The sequence below is a fragment of the Trachypithecus francoisi genome, unplaced genomic scaffold (assembly GCF_009764315.1).
Source record: "Trachypithecus francoisi isolate TF-2019V2 unplaced genomic scaffold, Tfra_2.0 Lachesis_group11, whole genome shotgun sequence".
Taxonomy (NCBI): Eukaryota; Metazoa; Chordata; class Mammalia; order Primates; family Cercopithecidae; genus Trachypithecus; species Trachypithecus francoisi.
The window spans coordinates 76,883,136-76,900,251 of NW_022681456.1; the positions used below are offsets into that span (position 1 = coordinate 76,883,136).

General features: G+C 42.7%; 1 protein-coding gene across 20 annotated transcripts in view; it reads left to right on the forward strand.

Moving 5' to 3' along the window:
- The window catches only part of R3HDM2 (R3H domain containing 2), a 189,561-nt gene that overhangs the window by 33,246 nt on the left and 139,199 nt on the right, over window positions 1–17,116 (forward strand). For 19 of the 20 annotated variants that reach the window (XM_033221566.1, XM_033221558.1, XM_033221559.1 and 16 more), the window contains one exon: window positions 314–381. The gene's annotated coding sequence lies outside the window, so the exon portion shown is untranslated. Of the gene's footprint in view, window positions 1–313; window positions 382–17,116 lie in introns of those variants that run through there. The other variant, XM_033221565.1, reaches the window with a different exon arrangement.

The following is a 17,116-nucleotide window of genomic DNA, read 5'->3' on the forward strand; positions in this document are numbered from 1 at the left end:
GCTGAAGAATTTCAGGGAGTAGACTGGGTGATTAATTTATGTTGAAAAGTGGTAGACCAGGAACTGCTCATACAAAAAGGGGGTCAATGTGGACAGGAACAAAATGCAGGGTTTTTTTTATTGTGAGTTGTCAGTGGGAATGGATATAGAGGGTTCAGGGCAGGGGCAGTGTTAGGAGAAACATTGTGAGCCAAAGAAATTGGGAAAGATGATATTAACAGGTGCTGCTGTGGATTTTGAATTGAATCTAATATATTAAGGTTTAAAATTGCTTTTAACATGCTTTTTTTTTTTTTTTCCCCTGCCCCCCGAGGTTAGACTTGTTTCTTATATGTGACGCCATTCCAGCACTGGACTCATGGAGGCTGAGCATTTATTCAGGTAATAATAGATAACATTTATGGATCACTTTCTATGTGCCAGGCAACAAATTAAGCATTATACCTCTGTTCTCATTTAATCCTCACACAACTCCATGGTGTTGGAAGTATTATTGTACCCATTTAGTAGATGAAGAAATTGAGATGCAGAGAGCGTATCAAGAGTGAGTTCAGTGCTGGGCGCAGTGGCTCACATCTGTAATCCCAGCACTTTGGGAGGCTGAAGTGGATGGATCACCTTTTTTTTTTGAGATGGAGTTTCGCTGTTGTTACCCAGGCTGGAGTGCAGTGGCACCATCTCAACTCACCACAACCTCCGCTCCTGGGTTCAAGCAATTCTTCCACCTTAGCTTCCCGAGTTGTTGGGATTACAGGCATGCACGCCCGGCTAAGAGGCAGGGTTTCTCCATGTTGGTCAGGCTGGTCTTGAACTCCTGACCTCAGGTGACCTGCCCGCCTCGGCCTCAAAAGTGCTGGGATTACAGGCATAAGCCACTGTGCCCAGCTCTAATTTTTTTTTTTTTTTGTGATGGAGTCTTTCCTTGTGGCCCAGGCTGGACTGCAATGGCATGATCTCAGCTCACTGCAACTTCCACCTCCTGAGTTCAAACGATTCTCCTGCCTCAGCCTCCCTAGTAACTGGGATTACAGGTGCCTGCCACCGTGCCCAGCTAATTTTTTTTGTATTTTTAGTAGAGACGGGGTTTCACCATGTTGGCCAGGCTGGTCTCGAACTCCTGACCTTGTGATCTGCCTGCCTCGGCCTCCCAAAGTGCTGGGATTACAGACGTGAGCCACCGTGTCCAGCCTTATAATTTTTTTATAAAGTAGATAAAACATTTTGAAATAGTTAAAATGTATTTGCATAAATATCCATATAAGATAAATATGTATAACTAGAGAATTCTTTCTTCTTTTTTTTTTTTGAGACGGAGTCTCGCTCTGTCACCCAGGCTGGAGTGCTGTGGCCGGATCTCAGCTCACTGCAAGCTCCGCCTCCTGGGCTTTCGCCATTCTCCTGCCTCAGCCTCCCGGGTAGCTGGGACTACAAGCGCCGCCACGTCGCCCGGCTAGTTTTTTGTAATTTTTAGTAGAGATGGGGTTTCACCGTGTTAGCCAGGATGGTTTCGATCTCCTGACCTCGTGATCCGCCCGTCTCGGCCTCCCAAAGTGCTGGGATTACAGGCTTGAGCCACCGCGCCCGGCGAGAATTCTTTCTTAAGAGGTGATTAATATAGATAACAGAAATCTCTTGATTTCTTTCTGCTTGAGATGCTGTTCACAGGTATTTTCACCTTTAAGAAGCCTTATTAGAATTTCTTATAGGACCTTTCTTGGTGCATTTAAATGTTTATATACAGATTACATTAATTACAGTAGTATCATATCAGTTATTGAGTGGCCAGCCTTAATACATTTGTCCTATTTTTCTTTCTGTCTTTTTAAAAAAAGACCTTTATTGAAGTATAGTTGACATATAGTAAACTGCGCATATTAAAAGTATGCATGCGCTATCTCAGTTCACTCACTGCAACCTCCACCTCCTGGGTTCAAGTGATTCTCCTACCTCGGCTTCCCAAGTAGCTGGGACTACAAGTGCATGCCACCATGCCTGGCTAATTTTTGTATTTTCAGTAGAGATTGGGTTTCACCATGTTGGCCAGGGTGGTCTAGAACTCCTGACCTCGAGTGATCCACCCACCTCAGCCACCCAAAGTGCTGAGATTACAGGCATGAGCCACCACTGCGCACGCTATGCCATTTCTTTTCTTTTTTTGAGACAGGCTCTTGCTCTGTCACCCAGGCTGGAGTATAGTGGCGTGATCTCAGCTCACTTTAACCTCCGCCTCCCAGATTCAAGTGATTCTTTTTTTTTTTTTTTTTTGAGATGGAGTCTCGCTTGTTGCCCAGGCTGGAGTGCAGTGGCGAGATCTTGGCTCACTGCAAGCACTGCCTCCCGGGTTCACGCCATTCTCCTGCCTCAGCCTCCCGAGTAGCTGGGACTACAGGCGCCCACCACCTCGCCCGGCTAGTTTTTTTTGTATTTTTTAGTAGAGACAGGGTTTCACCTTGTTAGCTAGGATGGTCTCGATCTCCTGATCTTGTGATCCGTTTGCCTCGGCCTCCCAAAGTGCTGGGATTGCAGGCGTGAGCCACTGTGCCCGGCTGATTTTTTGTATTTTTAGTAGAGATGGGATTTTTCCATGTTGGCCAGGCTGGTCTCAAACTCCTGACCTCGGGAGCCCACATTGGCCTCCCAAAGTGTTGGGAGTACAGAGCCACCACACCCAGCCTAGAGTAGAGCCGTTTCTTGTAGAGTAGGTCTGCTGGTGATGAATTATGTCTGTCTCTTTATCTGGGAATATCTTTTTCTCCTTTGTTTTTGAAGGATAGTTTTGCTGGATTTTGGGAATGCTTGGTCACATTCTTTTAGCTTCCATGGTTTCTGATGAAAAATATGTGTTATCTTAAGGATCTCTTGTGTGATAAGACACTTTTGCTGCTTTCAAGATTCTCTTTGTCTTTGTTTTTTAACAGTTTGATTGTGTGTCTAGGTGCAGATTTCTGAGTTTTTCCTGGTTGGAATTTATTGAGCTTCCTGGATGTATAAATAGTGATTTTCATCAGATTTGAGCTTTTGGCCATTATTTTGCTAAATATTATTCTTGCCCCTTCTCCTCTCATAGGACTCCTAGTATGTATTTGTTAGTGTGCTTGATGGTGTCCCAAAGGTCTCTCAGACTTTGTTCATTTTCCTTCATTCTTCTTTTTGTTCCCCAAACTGGATGATCTTTATGTTGTTTTATTTTATTTTGTTAGAGATGAGGTCTTGCTGTGTTGCCCAGGCTGGAATACAGTAGCTATTCACAGGCATTACAAGTTCAAGTGTACTATCGGTTGGGCGTCCTGGCTTATGCCTATAATCCCAGCACTTTGGGAGGCCAAGGCAGGTAGATTACCTGAGGTCAGGAGTTTGAGACCAGTCTGGCCAATATGGCAAAACCCCATTTCTACCAGAAATTGAAAAATTAGCCAGGCGTGTTGGTGGGTGTCTGTAATCTCAGCTGCTGGGGAGGCTGAGGCAGGAGAATTGCTTGAACCTGGGAGGCGGAGGTTGTAGTGAGCCGAGATTGCACCATTGCACTCCAGCCTGGGTGACAGAGCAAGACTCCGTCTGAACAAAAAGGCTAGGCATCGTGGCTCACACCTATAATCCCAGCACTTTGGGAGGCTGAGGCGGGCAGATCACAAGGTCGGGAGATCGAGACCATCCTGGCTAACACAGTGAAACCCTGTCTCTACTAAAAATACAAAAAATTAGCCGGGTGTGGTGGCGGGTGCCTGTAGTCCCAGCTACTCAGGAGGCTGAGGCAGGAGAATGGTGTGAACCCAGGAGGCAGAGCTTGCAGTGACCCGAGATCGTGCCACTGCACTCCAGCCTGGGTGACAGAGTGAGACTCCAGCTCAAAAAAAAAAAAAGGGTACTGTAGACTTGAACTGCTGGGCTCCCAAAGTGTTGGGATTATAGACATGAGCCACCACACTTGGTGTTAGTTTTTTGAGCTACTTCATTGTCTTTGGGCTTGAATAGCTTCCAATGAGTTGGAGGTTGTGGTGAGCCGAGATTGCGTCATTGCACTCCAGCCTGGGCAACAAGAGCGAAACTCCATCTCAAAAAAAAGAGAGAGAGGATTTTGTTGTCATCTTTATCTTTGTTATTCTATATGTCAAGGTTCCCCAGTCCCTGGGCCATGGACCAGTCTTGGTCCAAGAGGTGAGCGGGAGGCGAGTGAACATTACACCCTGAACTCAGCCTCCTGTCAGATCAGCGGTGGCATTAGTCTCACAGGGGTGTGAATCCTATTGTGAACTGTGCATGTGAGGGATCTAGGTTGCACAGTCCTTAGGCAAATCTAATGCCTGATGATCTGAGGTGGAACAGTTTCATCCTGAAACCATCGCCTTACTATCCATGGAAAATTTGTCTTCCACAAAACTAGTCCCTGGTGCCAAAAAGGTTGGAGACCACTGTTTTATGTATCCTTTTGCTCTGGCTGCTTTTAAGATTTTCCCTTAGCTGGGTGTGATAGTTCATGAAGCCTGTAGTCTCAGCTACTTGGGAGGCCTGAGGTAGGAGGATCACTTGAGCATAGGAGTTTGAGGCTGTAGAACACAATGATCATGCCTGTGAATAGCCATTGAGCTCCAGCCTGGGCAACACAGTGAGACGTCATCTCTTAAAAAGATAAAAGAGCCAAGCATGGTGGCTCACTCCTGTAATCCCAGCACTTTGGGAGGCCGAGGTGGGCGGATTACTTGAGGCCGGGAGTTCGAGACCGTACTGGCCAACATGGCAAAACCCTCTCTCTACTAAAAATAAAAAGGTTAGCCAGGCGTGGTGGTGTGTGCCTGTGGTCCCAGCTACTAGGGAGGCTGAGGTATGAGAATCAGTTGAACCTGGGAGGCGGAAGTTGCAGTGAGCCAAGATTGTATCACTGCACTCCAGCCTGGGGAGACAGAGCAAGACCCTGTCTCAAAAAAAAAAAAAATATATATATATATATATATGTGTGTGTGTGTGTGTGTGTGTATATATTCTGGTAATGATATGCCTTGGTGTGGTTCGTTGCACTTCTTGGATCTGTGTGTTTATAGTTATACTCCAGTTTGGAAACTTTTAAATTATTATTTCTTTAATTTTTTTTCACTTTCTCTTCCTTGAAAAATGCATTGACAGATGTATTAGGTAGGCTTTTTTTTTTTTTTTTTTTTGAGATGAAATGTCCCTCTGTCGCCCAGGCTGGAATGCAGTGGCAGGATCCCAGCTCACTGCAGCTTCCACCTTCTGGGCTGAAGCAGTCCTCCCACCTCAGCCTCTCAAATAGCTGAGACTACATGTATACCAGGATAATTTATTAAAATAAAAAAAAAATTTTTGTAGAGTTGGAGTCTTGCTTTATTGTCCAAACAAGCCTGCAACTCCTGGGCTCAAGCAGTCTTCCCACCTCGGCCTCCCAAAGTGGTGGGATTATGGCTATGAGCTGCAGTGCCCAGCTATGCATTTTATTTCAGTATTTATTTTTTCCTGTTTCTGTTTTGGGTAGTTCTATTGCTGTGTTCTCAAGTTTTTTTCCCCTGATTTTTTCTTCTGCAATTTCTAATCTGTTGTTAGTCCCATATAGTATATTTTTAATTTCAAACAATTCAAAGTTTTTTTTTTTTTTTACTTCTGCCTGACATGCTCACTTTTTTTTTTTTTTTGGACAGAGTTTTACGCTTTTTGCCCAGGCTGGAGTGCAGTGGCTCGATCTCGGCTCACTGCAACCTCCACCTCCTGGGTTCAAGCAATTCTCCTGCCTCGGCCTCCCAAGTTGCTGCGATTACAGGCGCCCACCACCACACCTGGCTAATTTTTTGTATTTTTAGTAGAGACAGGATTTCGCCATGTTGGTCAGGCTGGTCTCAAACTCCTGACCTCAGGTAATCCACCCGCCTTGGCCTCCAACAGTGTTGGGATTACAGGCGTGAGCCACCGGTCCTGGCTGCTTAGTTTTTACTATAGCTCTTTGCACATGTGGAATATAGTTGTAATAACTTTCCAAGCGTCTTTACAAATGCTATAATTTGTATCATTTATCAGTCAGTCATTTTAACTTTTTGTTGTGAAACAAGTATAGATTTATAGGAAGTTGTAAAAAGAGTATAGCAATATCCTATGATATCCTTTTACTCAGTGTCTTCCATTGGTAACATCACATAACTATAGTAGAATATTAAAGTTAGGAGGTAGCCATTGGTAAAATTTACAGTTTATTCAGATTTGTCCAGTTTTACATGTACTTGTATTTGTGTATGCCAGTCTTTGAATTTCATAATGTGTGAATTTGTGTATCCACCATCACTGTGAAGATGCAGAACAGTTCCATCCCTTCAAGGATCTTTCTTGTTGCCCTTTTATAACTACACCTTCTTCCCTCCACCCCATTCCCTGACCACTAATATGTTCTCCATCTCTATAATATTGTTATTTCAAAAATATTACATAGATGGAATCCTACAGTATATACAGTTGACTTTTCTTCTTTTTGAGATTGGCTTACCCCAACCCCTGCCCCACTTAGCTTAATTCTCTGGAGATTCATCAAAGTTGTTACATATATCAATAATTTGTTTCTTTTGATTGCTGAGTAGTGTTCCATGGTGTAGCTGTATGCGTTTGCTTAATCATTCACCTGTTGAAGGACTTCTGTGTTGGTTCCAATTTTTGCCTATTGCATATAAAGCTACTATGAATATTCATGTACAGATTTTTGTATAATTATTAGTTTTTATTTGTGATAAATGCTTAAGAGTCTAATTGCTGGGGGTATGGTAATTACATATTTCTTTTCTTTTTTTTTCTTTTTTTTTTTTTTTTTTTTTTTTTGAGACTGAGTTTTGTTCTTGTTGCCCAGGCTGGAGTGCAGTGGCACGATCTAGGCTCACTGCATCCTCTGCCTCCCGGGTTCAAGTGATTCTCCTGCCTTAGGCTCCTGAGTAGCTGGGATCACAGGCGACCACCACCCTACCTGGCTAATTTTCTGTATTTTTAGTAGAGACAGGGTTTCACCATGTTGGCCAGGCTAGTCTCAAACTGACCTCAGGTGATCCACCTCGCTCGCCTCCCAAATTGCTGGGATTGCAGGCATGAGCCACCTCACCCAGCCTGGTAATTACATATTTCTTTATTTCTTTTTTTTTTTTGAGACAGATTTCATTCTGTCATCATGGCTCACTGCAACTCCAACTCCTGGGCTCAAGTGATCCTCTTGCCTCAGCCTCCCAAAGTGCTGGGACCACTAGTACATTCCTCCTTGCTTGGCTAATTGTTTTATTTTTTGTAAAGATGGGGTCTCACTGTGTTGCCAAGCTGGTCTCAAACTCCTGAGTTGTAGTGATCTTCCTGTCTCAACCTCCCAAAATGCTAGGATTTCAGATGTGAGCCACTGCATTTGGCCTCAGTCCTATTTTCTTCACTCAGGGAGCATGCTGGACTCTGCCCTTGTTCCCCCTAGACTCTCCTTCCCTGTTAAATTCCTTGGAAACACTGTTTAGGGATTAAGCCTGGATAATCACAGGACTCACCTCATTTGTTTCCCATCTCCCAGGAATCACTATACTTCACTGCCTGATGCCCAGTAACTTATATATTTTGTCTTTTTTTTTTTTTAGTTATTTCTCCTAGGAAGGTATTCTGATTCTTGTTACTCTGTTAGCCAGAAGTGGAATCCCCTCCTGCAACCTGTAAAGTTTTCATTAGCATTATTACACCTATTGTTACTGACTACTATCCAATAATTCCTTTCTTTCTCGAGTTCTTAAAAAGGGAATGGCAGCCAAATAGAGCTCAGACAAAAAAGATACTTCTGATGTTGTTCAGTGTCTCTTGAAGCCCACATAATTCCAGAAAATTGCAAATCAATCAGATACAGGCTTAGAGCTAGAAGTAGGTCAGCTACCATAGCACAAGATGATGGTGTGAAAATATTTTAGTGACAGCTTGTGCATGATAATATATCCTTTCTTGTTCAGGGTTCTTTTTGGATATAATGTTGAATTCTGGGTGTTATATGCTTTTTTTCTATTCTAATCTTTTTATTCTTTGTTAAAAAATATGGTCATGTTTATAAAATCACAGCTTCTACATTTAAAGAGTAGGTTGACCAGTTAAAGCAGCCTTTCCAACCTAAGTGCATCTATCTAGGTAATTCTCCTCTGAGCTTTATTATTTGTTTTAGAGCTTAGATCAGAGTTTGACAATGTAGTGTATATACTAAGATTTCCTAAAGATTTATCTGTATATTCCAAGGTGTGCTTATCAGCAAGACATGGTATTGCCATAGGCTATCAAACATTTGAAATATTCCTTTGGAGTTATTTTCTGGAATTAGGCCACTTTTCAGTAATTAGATGACTTTGAGCTCTTGGAGTCATATCCTAGAACCACCTTTGGAATAGAGCTGCCTCTGTGCTAGTCTTACCAGTAGAGTTTTATTTGTATTTCCAGTCTGTTGCTTCTGCTGATGAATCTGGGTATAGCTTTGTATATTAGTCAGCTATTTTCCACATTGCCTATCATGGTGCCTTGCAAGTGGTTACTCAGTGGTTATTTGTTGCATGAACGAATGTCTCTTCATTGAGTCACTGCATCAGTCAATTCCCTCCTAACATTTCAGGGGATCTTTCCTTTTCTTTCCATCTCTATCCTTTTGGTTATTTTCTTTCTTGTTTGCATTGCCTCTGGAGGGTAAACCAAGAAGGCAAAGGAGATGAGTCCAAAACCATTCTGTTGTTTATTAGTAACCCTGATGAGAAAAAAGTATTATATGAAAAAGGATTGAAATATTTGGTGAAAATGAGATTTTGGAGTTAATGCTGGATTTCATTTTTTCATCCTATTTCTCCCGCCACTACTAGTTATGGATTCGGATTTTGCTGTTTTTTCTTTTCTTCAAAGCCCTGACCGTCTTTTTTTCTTTAATTTATAGCTAGTAATGTCCTCTTAGATTTTTTATTTTATTTATCATTTTTATAACTTTTTCCCCCTCCATATGGAAGCCTCTCCCATGTGGAGTCCTAATTCGGGAAAAGGAGTCAGGCTGGCAGGACCAACGGAAAGCAAAAAGAGAAAGCAGATAAGCTGTAAGTCTGCCTTTGTGGTCCAGGACACATAGCCCTCCTGCGCAAATAACTCATAATCTTCCTGCACGCAGCTATCACCAGACCCTCAGCTGATAGAAAAATGCAAGTTAGCTTACTGCAGCCTTGGCATTGTCAGTACTGCACAAGGTGTTATCATTAACCCTCTTCAGCACATAGCACAAGCACCATCTTATAGAATCCCCAGCAAGCCTTTGTGTCTCCTGGCGGCCAGTTCTTCTCTTGCTGACTTGTCCTTTGCTTCCTTCCAACATATTTTCCTACTTTCTCTAATAAATAAATATGCCTTTCTTTACCTACAGCTGTCTTGGTAAATTCTTTTTATTGCCTGCATGACACTGGCCCCAGATAGTTGCCACTCAAAATATTCCTTTTCTTTATCCCTTTAAATATTGGTGTGTCTTGGCCAGGTGCAGTGGCTCACGCCTGTAATCCCGGCACTTTGGGAGGCTGAGGTGGGCAGATCACCTGAGGTCATGAGTTAGAGGTCAGCCGGGCCAACATGGTGAAACCTCATCTCTACTGAAAATATAAAAATTAGCCAGGCATGGTGGCAGACACCTGTAATCCCAGTTACTCGGGAGGCTGAGGCAAGAGGATCACTTGAACCCAGGAGACAGAGTTGCAGTGAGCTGGTATCGCGCCATTGCACTCCAGCCTGGGGTATAAGAGTGAGACTTTGCTTAAAAAAAAAAAAAAAAAATTGGTGTGTCTTGAGGCCTCTGCTTCTCTTCTACCTTTTTTTTGGTTACTATGCCACTGTTCTCACTGTGTATTCTCCCTCTGTGACCCTGTTTAAAATCCAAGGTTTCAACTACTCTCAGTTTGGTGTTCTAGATTTCCAGTTCCACTGGTATAACTACCCATTGCACACTTTAATTTTGTCCACCCATGGGCATAACATATTTATTATGTATGAAACAAGACTTTCTCTTTCCAAACTGTTTCTTCTTCAGTATTCCTATTTCAGTGAGTAGAAATATTATCCACTCAGTGGTTCTCAAACTTTTTGGTATCAGAACCCCTTAACACTCTTTTTTTTTTTTTTTGAGACGGAGTCTTGCTCTGACGCCCAGGCTGGAGTGCAGTGGCCGGATCTCAGCTCACTGCAAGCTCTGCCTCCTGGGTTTAGGCCATTCTCCTGCCTCAGCCTCCCGAGTAGCTGGGACTACAGGCGGCTGCCACGTCGCCCGGCTAGTTTTTTGTATTTTTTAGTAGAGACGGGGTTTCACCGTGTTCGCCAGGATGGTCTCGATCTCCTGACCTCGTGATCCGCCCATCTCAGCCTCCCAAAGTGCTGGGATTACAGGCTTGAGCCACCGTGCCCGGCCCCCTTAACACTCTTAAAAATGATTGAAGTATCCAGAGAGCTTTTGTCTTTGTGAGTTATAACATTAAATATTAATTATTAGAAGTTAAAACAGAAAATTTAAAATATCTACTTAAAAAAGTATAAATTTACTGAAAGTGACAGTAAACCCATTGCATGTTAACATGAAAGTAAATTTTTATGAAAAATAATTTTTTACAAAACAGCAGCAACAAAATTTGGTGAGAAATGTGGCATTTTTTTCATTTTTGTAATTATTTTTAATGATGGTACTAATAGAAGACAGCTGGATTCTCATAACTGTATTTTCATTCACATTAGTTAAAATATTCCATTTCATATTTCTTCTGGAAAATGCTACCATATGCCCATGAGAGCATGACAGTGAAAAAGGCAAACAGGGTTTTACTACTACTGTGAAAATGGTTTTGATCATGTAGGTTCCATGAAAGTCTTGGGGATTCCCAGGGGTTCCAGGCCACACTTTGAGAGCTGCTTTTCTGTCTAGTCCCCCAGGTGTCTTCTTAGATGTCTTCTCTCCCGGTCATCACACACATCTCATATGTTACTAAGTCTTTTCTTTTTTTTTTTTTTGGAGATGGGATCTTGCTGTGTTGCCCAGGCTGGAGTGCAGGGCTCACTGCATCCTCGACCTTTCAGGATCAAGTAGTCCTCCCACCTCAACCTCCCGACCAGCTGGGACCACAGGTATATGCCACCACATCCAGATAAAAATCTTCAAGTTAGGCCGGGCGTGGTGGCTCACATCTGTAATCCCAGCACTTTGGGAGGCCGAGACAGATGGATCACGAGGTCAGGAGATCGAGACCATCCTGGCTAACATGGTGAAACCCTGTCTCTATTAAAAATACAAAAAGTTAGCCAGGCATGGTGGCAGGCGCCTGTAGTCCCAGCTACTTGGGAGTCTGAGGCAGGAGAATTGCATGAACCCAGGAGGCAGAGCTTACAGTGAGCTGAGATTGTGCCACTGCACTCCAGCCTGGGTGATAGAGCAAGACTCTGTCTCAAAAAAAAAAAAAAAAAGTCTTAAAGTGTTTATGTCCTGAGTGTATCTTAAGTCAGAGTCCCCTCATTCTACTCATTCTACAGCCAGAGTACTTTTCTTCTTCTTTTTTTTTTTTTTGTTTGACATGGTGTCTCACTTGTTGCCCAGGCTACAGTGCAGTGGTGCAATCTCACGATCTTGGCTCACTGCATCCTCTACCTCCTGGATTCAAGCAGTTCTCTGCCTCAGCCTCCCGAGTAGCTGGAATTACAGGCGCCTGCCACCACTTCCAGCTAATTTTAGTATTTTTAGTAGAGACGGGGTTTCACCGTTTTGGTTAGGCTGGTCTTGAACTCCTGACCTCGTGATCCACCCGCCTCGGCCTCCCAACGTGCTGGCATTACAGGCGTGAGCCACCACACCTGGCATGGGCCAGAGTACTTTTCACATTTTTTTCTGTCTAGTGTTCTTGTCTCTTTTTTTTTTTTTCTAAGCCATTCACATTGTATTCACATTGTAGTAAAAGTAATCTTTCTAAAATAGAAATCTGATGATGTAACTCCTTTCCAAAAGTCCTTTATGAGTTTCTTACAGCTTTATTAGTATGTAAGACTTTTTATAATCCTGTTTCTACTAACCTCTCTAGATTCTTCTCAAGCCATTCATTTCTCCATGAGTACCTTTATGTTACAGCTTTCTTTATGCAATACTTGCAGCTCTGAGAAATATCATGGTGACCTGTACATCTATATTAATAGTGTTGAGTTTGCAGTGTTCTATGTACTTTACATATGTTATTTTTTTATATAACCTTCCAAAAGTAGTACTCTTATTATTCTGTTTTATAGATGAGGAAACTGAGAGGATGACTGATCTCTCTAAACCTCTAAAATAATCTCAAGGAACATAGGCTTGTTTCCCTACTTTTCTGTTTGGCTAAATATTACTTATCCTGGAGGATCAGGCTTAAGTATTCCCTCCTTCTGAAGCCTTTCCAGTGGTCTGATTTAGATACCTGCTTCCTCCATGGCTTACCTTGTGAGCAGCTCGAGCTAGCCCTTAACATGATACAGTTTTTACTTGTTTGTCAGGGAATTTTATTTCTTTGGAACAGGAATATTAGATTGCATCTAATATTTACTCCCTGACCAAATGTGCATATTGAGGTCCTTAAAATCTGATATCCCTCTGGACCTTCTTATTCTGTTCATTCTAAGCAAGCAGGATCCTCAGTTTAGGAGGAGCTGTAAAACATATATTATTATTATTATTTTGTTTGTTTTTGAGACAGAGTCTCGCTCTGTCACCCAGGCTGGAGTGCAGTGGTGTGATCTCGGCTCACGCAACCTCCGCCTCCTGGGTTCAAGCGATTCTCCTGCCTTAGCCTCCTGAGTAGCTGGGATTACAGGCATCCACCATCATGCCCAGCCAATTTTTTTTTTTTTTTTTGTATTTTTGTAGAGACGGGGTTTCACCATGTTGGCCAGGCTGGTCTTGAACTCCTGACCTCAGGTGATCCACCTGCCTCGGCCTCCCAAAGTGTTGGGATTATAGGCGTTAGCCACCTCACCTGGCCGGTCATGTTGTTATTAATTCTTCCAGATTTTACAAATTGTGATCCCAATGTATTAGTTTAAAGAAGACTTAATAATAACACAAAATAATAGCTAACCTTTATTTAGATAGGGTCTCACTCCAGGTTGGAGTGCAGCAGCGTTACCACAGCTCACTGCAGCCTTGACCTCCTTGGCTCAAGCGATCCTCTCACCTCAGCCTCCCAAGTAGCTGGGACTACAGGCATGCACCACCACATTTGGCTAATAAAAAAATTTTTTTTTGGCTGGGCGCTGTGGCTCACGCCTGTAATCCCAGAACTTTGGGAGGCCAACGCAGGTGGATCACCTGAGGTCAGGAGTTCAAGACTAGTCTGGCCACCATGGTGAAACCCCGTCTTCACTAAAAATACAAAAATTAGCTGGGCCCTGTGGCGCATGCCTGTAATCCCAGCTATTCAGGAGGCTGAGGCATGATAATTGCTTAAACCTGGGAGGCAGAGGTTGCAGTGAGAGGTTGCAGTCAGGCGAGATTGTGCCATTGCACTCTAGACTGGGCAACAAGAGTGAAACTCTGTCTCAAAAATAAACAAACAAATAAAAATAATTTTATATTGTTAAAAATTTATTATTTATTTAATTTTTGAGATGGAGTCTCGTTCTATTGCCCAGGCTGGAGTGCAGTGGCGTGATCTCGGCTCACTGCAAGCTCCGCCTCCCGGGTTCAAGCCATTCTTCTGCCTCAGCCTCCTGAGTAGCGGGGAACAGGTGCCTGCCACCACGCCCAGCTAATTTTTTATATTTTTAGTAGAGATGGGGTTTCACCATGTTAGCCAGAATGGTCTCGATCTCCTGACCTCGTGATCTGCCCGCCTCAGCCTCCCAAAGTGCTGGGATTACAGGTGTGAGCCACTGTGCTTGGCCCTTTTTTTTTTTTGTAGGCTGGACGTGGTGGCTTACACCTGTCATCCCAGCAGTTTGAGAGGCTGAGGCAGGCAAATTACTTGAGGTCAGGAGTTTGAGACCAGCCTGGCCAACATGGTAAAACCCTGTCTGTACTAAAAATACAAAAATTAGCTGGGCATGGTGGTGCATGCCTGTGATTCCAGGTGCTCAGGAGGCTGAGGCAGGAGAATTGCTTGAGGCCAGGAGTCTGAGACCAGCCTGGACAACATAGTGAAACTTTACCCAAAAAAAAAAAAAAAATTAGCCAGATGTGTTGGTGTGTGCTTATAGCCCCAGGTATTTGGGAGACTGAGGTAGGAGGATTGCTTGAGCCTAGGAGGTTGAGGCTGCAATGAGCCACGATTGTGTCATTGCAGTCTAGCCTGAACAACAGAGACCCTGCCTCCAAAAAGAAAAAAAAGGTCTGGATGCAGTGGCTCGTACCTGTAATCCCAGCACTTTGGAAGGTTGAGTTGGGAGGATCACTTGAATCCAGGAGTTAGAGAGACCAGCCTGGGCAACATAGGGAGACCCCATCTCTACAAAAGTAAAAAAAAAAAAAAAATTAGCCAGGCATGGTAGTGCATGTGTATATAGTCTCAGCTACTCAGGAGGCTGATGGGAGAATTGCTTGAGTCTGAGAGGTTGAGGCTGCAGTGATTCATGATTATACCACTGCACTCCAGCCTGAGCCTCAGAGCGAGACCCTGTGTGCCTGTCTATCTGTCTGTCTCTCTCTCTCTCTGTCTCTGTCTTTTTCCCTCTCTCTCTCTCTATATGTGTACATTAAATTGCAATTCTCAGCCGCTTGCCCACCTAATTCTCACTTTCCTGTGAATAACATCAATAAGACATTTCACATTTTAGTTGTGATTTATGAAGTCGATACCATTTTTCTTAGTAAGTTATATTGTTTAATTCTAGAATCCTATTTTCTTTATTAGAGAGATACCTCTGAATTTTATCTTTTTGATGGGATTCATTTGCCCATTCTTTTTTTTTTTTTTTTTTTTGAGACAGAGTCTTGCTCTGTTGCCCAGGCTGGAGTGCAGTGGTGCAATCTCAGCTCACTGCAACCTCTGCCTTCTGGATTCAAGAGATTCTCCTGCCTCAGCCTCCCGAGTAACTGGGATTACAGATGCGTGCCACCATGCCCAGCTAATTTTTGTATTTTTTAGTAGAGACGGGGTTTCACCATGTTGGCCAGGTTGGTCTTGAACTCCTGACCTCGTGATCCACCTGCTTCGGCCTCCCAAAGTGCTGGGATTACAGGCGTGAGCCACCGCGCCCGGCCACATTTGCCCATTCTTTCTTATTTTTATGTTAATTTTTCTTTGAGAGGGAGTTTTACCCAAGTTGGAGTGCAATGGCCCTATCTCAGCTCACTGCAACCTCTGCCTCCTGGGTTCAAGTGATTCTCCTGCCTCCGCCTCCCAAGTAACTGGGATTACAGGTGTGTGCCACCATGCTTGACTAATTTTTTGTATTTTTAGTAGAAATGGGGTTTCACCATGTTAGCCAGGCTGGTCTCAAACGCCTAACCTCGGGTGATCCTCCCACCTCTGCCTCCCAAAGTGCTGGGATTACAGGCGTGGGCCACCGTGCCCGGCCTGCCCATTCTTTCATTCTGCCCACCTCTCCAATTCCTTGAGCATTGCAGTGGATATTTAATTTTGAGAATACTAATTAGCTTCAGTAATTCCACACCTTGAGGCATTTCAGAACATTTATAGCTTTGTAGTTTTGGTCTTGATATGTCGTAGCTTTTTGGCTCTTGTGTCTTTTTTTTTTTAAGAAAGCTTTGAATTCTGTTCAGGGAAGATTTGTGTTAATCCATCTAAGTGGAATTTGGGGCTATTAGAGTTTTATTTTGTCAGTGACCAAGAATATCATATTTGTATTTTGTTCATAGCATTTTGAGGTCACCGAGAGTTTTAAGATGATGTCTTTTGTTGTAGATGAGTTTCAGAATCAGACCAGTATGGAGGATGCAATCTTATTGTGTCTTTGAATAAGTACCCAGGCTAGTTTGGGGACTTGTTTAACACAGAAAGAACATCTGCAACCTGCCCCCTTGTTGCCACACTTTAATTTGCAGTTAGGCCTTGCAGGATATCCTGTGTAGCTGAATTCTCTTTTACCAGCCATCATTCTGTCTACCTGCGAGAGTCTTTTGTGTAATATTAGTGTCATCTAAATCTGTTTCAGAATAGATTTGATTCTGAATCACTTACTTCTATAATATTTTAACCTTTAGTTGGGAAGTGAACTTTCATCAGAAAGATAAAAATGGATTGATTAAGGAAATTTGAAAAACACAATATGGTTTTGAGAGTGTCATGGTGTATAGGATATAGTTCATAGACTTGGCTTTGAGTTTTTAGGAGTTAGTAGGATTGAATTATTCAAGGCTCAAGAGAAACGGGAAGAAAGTTTTTGTTTTCCTACCTGCTTTTTTGGACTTCTTTCTGTTATATCCTATTATATTTGGAGCTTAAAACCAGAACTTCAGTACAATTTAGTTAATTGAATTATGCTAGTAATTCTCTATGGTAAGATTATGTATGGAGTTACTATTAGTATGCCTATGTAGACAGGTGAGGAAGATAAGTTGAAGAGATCAGAAATACCTGTATATTAAATATATACTCTAATATTCATTAATTTCATTTTTAAGGAAACTGTCCTAAAGTTAGAGGAAGCACTAAGTGAAGTAGCCGTATATAAATATTTTCTGGTCAGTCCAAGCTTGCTTACATATTATATTGTATATATTACATATATAGGCTTATATTTTGATGTTGGAATATTAGATAACCACTTCATATTTGCTTTTTGTGGCCAATAGCTTACTTAACAAATACTCTTTGTTTCAGAATTATCTGAGAGTAAGGGATATAGCAGTGAAGAAAAAAATCCCTGCCCTTACTGAGTTTATCTTTTTTTTCATTTTCCAATTTTTTTTTTTTTTTTGAGACAGATTTTCGCTCTTGTTACCCAGGCTGGTGGAGTGCAATGGTGCGATCTCGGCTCACCACAACCTCCTCCTCCTCCCGGGTTCAAGCTATTCTCCTGCCTCAGCCTCCTGAGTAGCTGGGATTACAGGCATACGTCACCACGCCAGGCTTATTTTGTATTTTTAGTAGAGATGGGGTTTGTCCATGTTGGTCAGGCTGGTCTCGAACTTCTTTTTTTTTTTTTG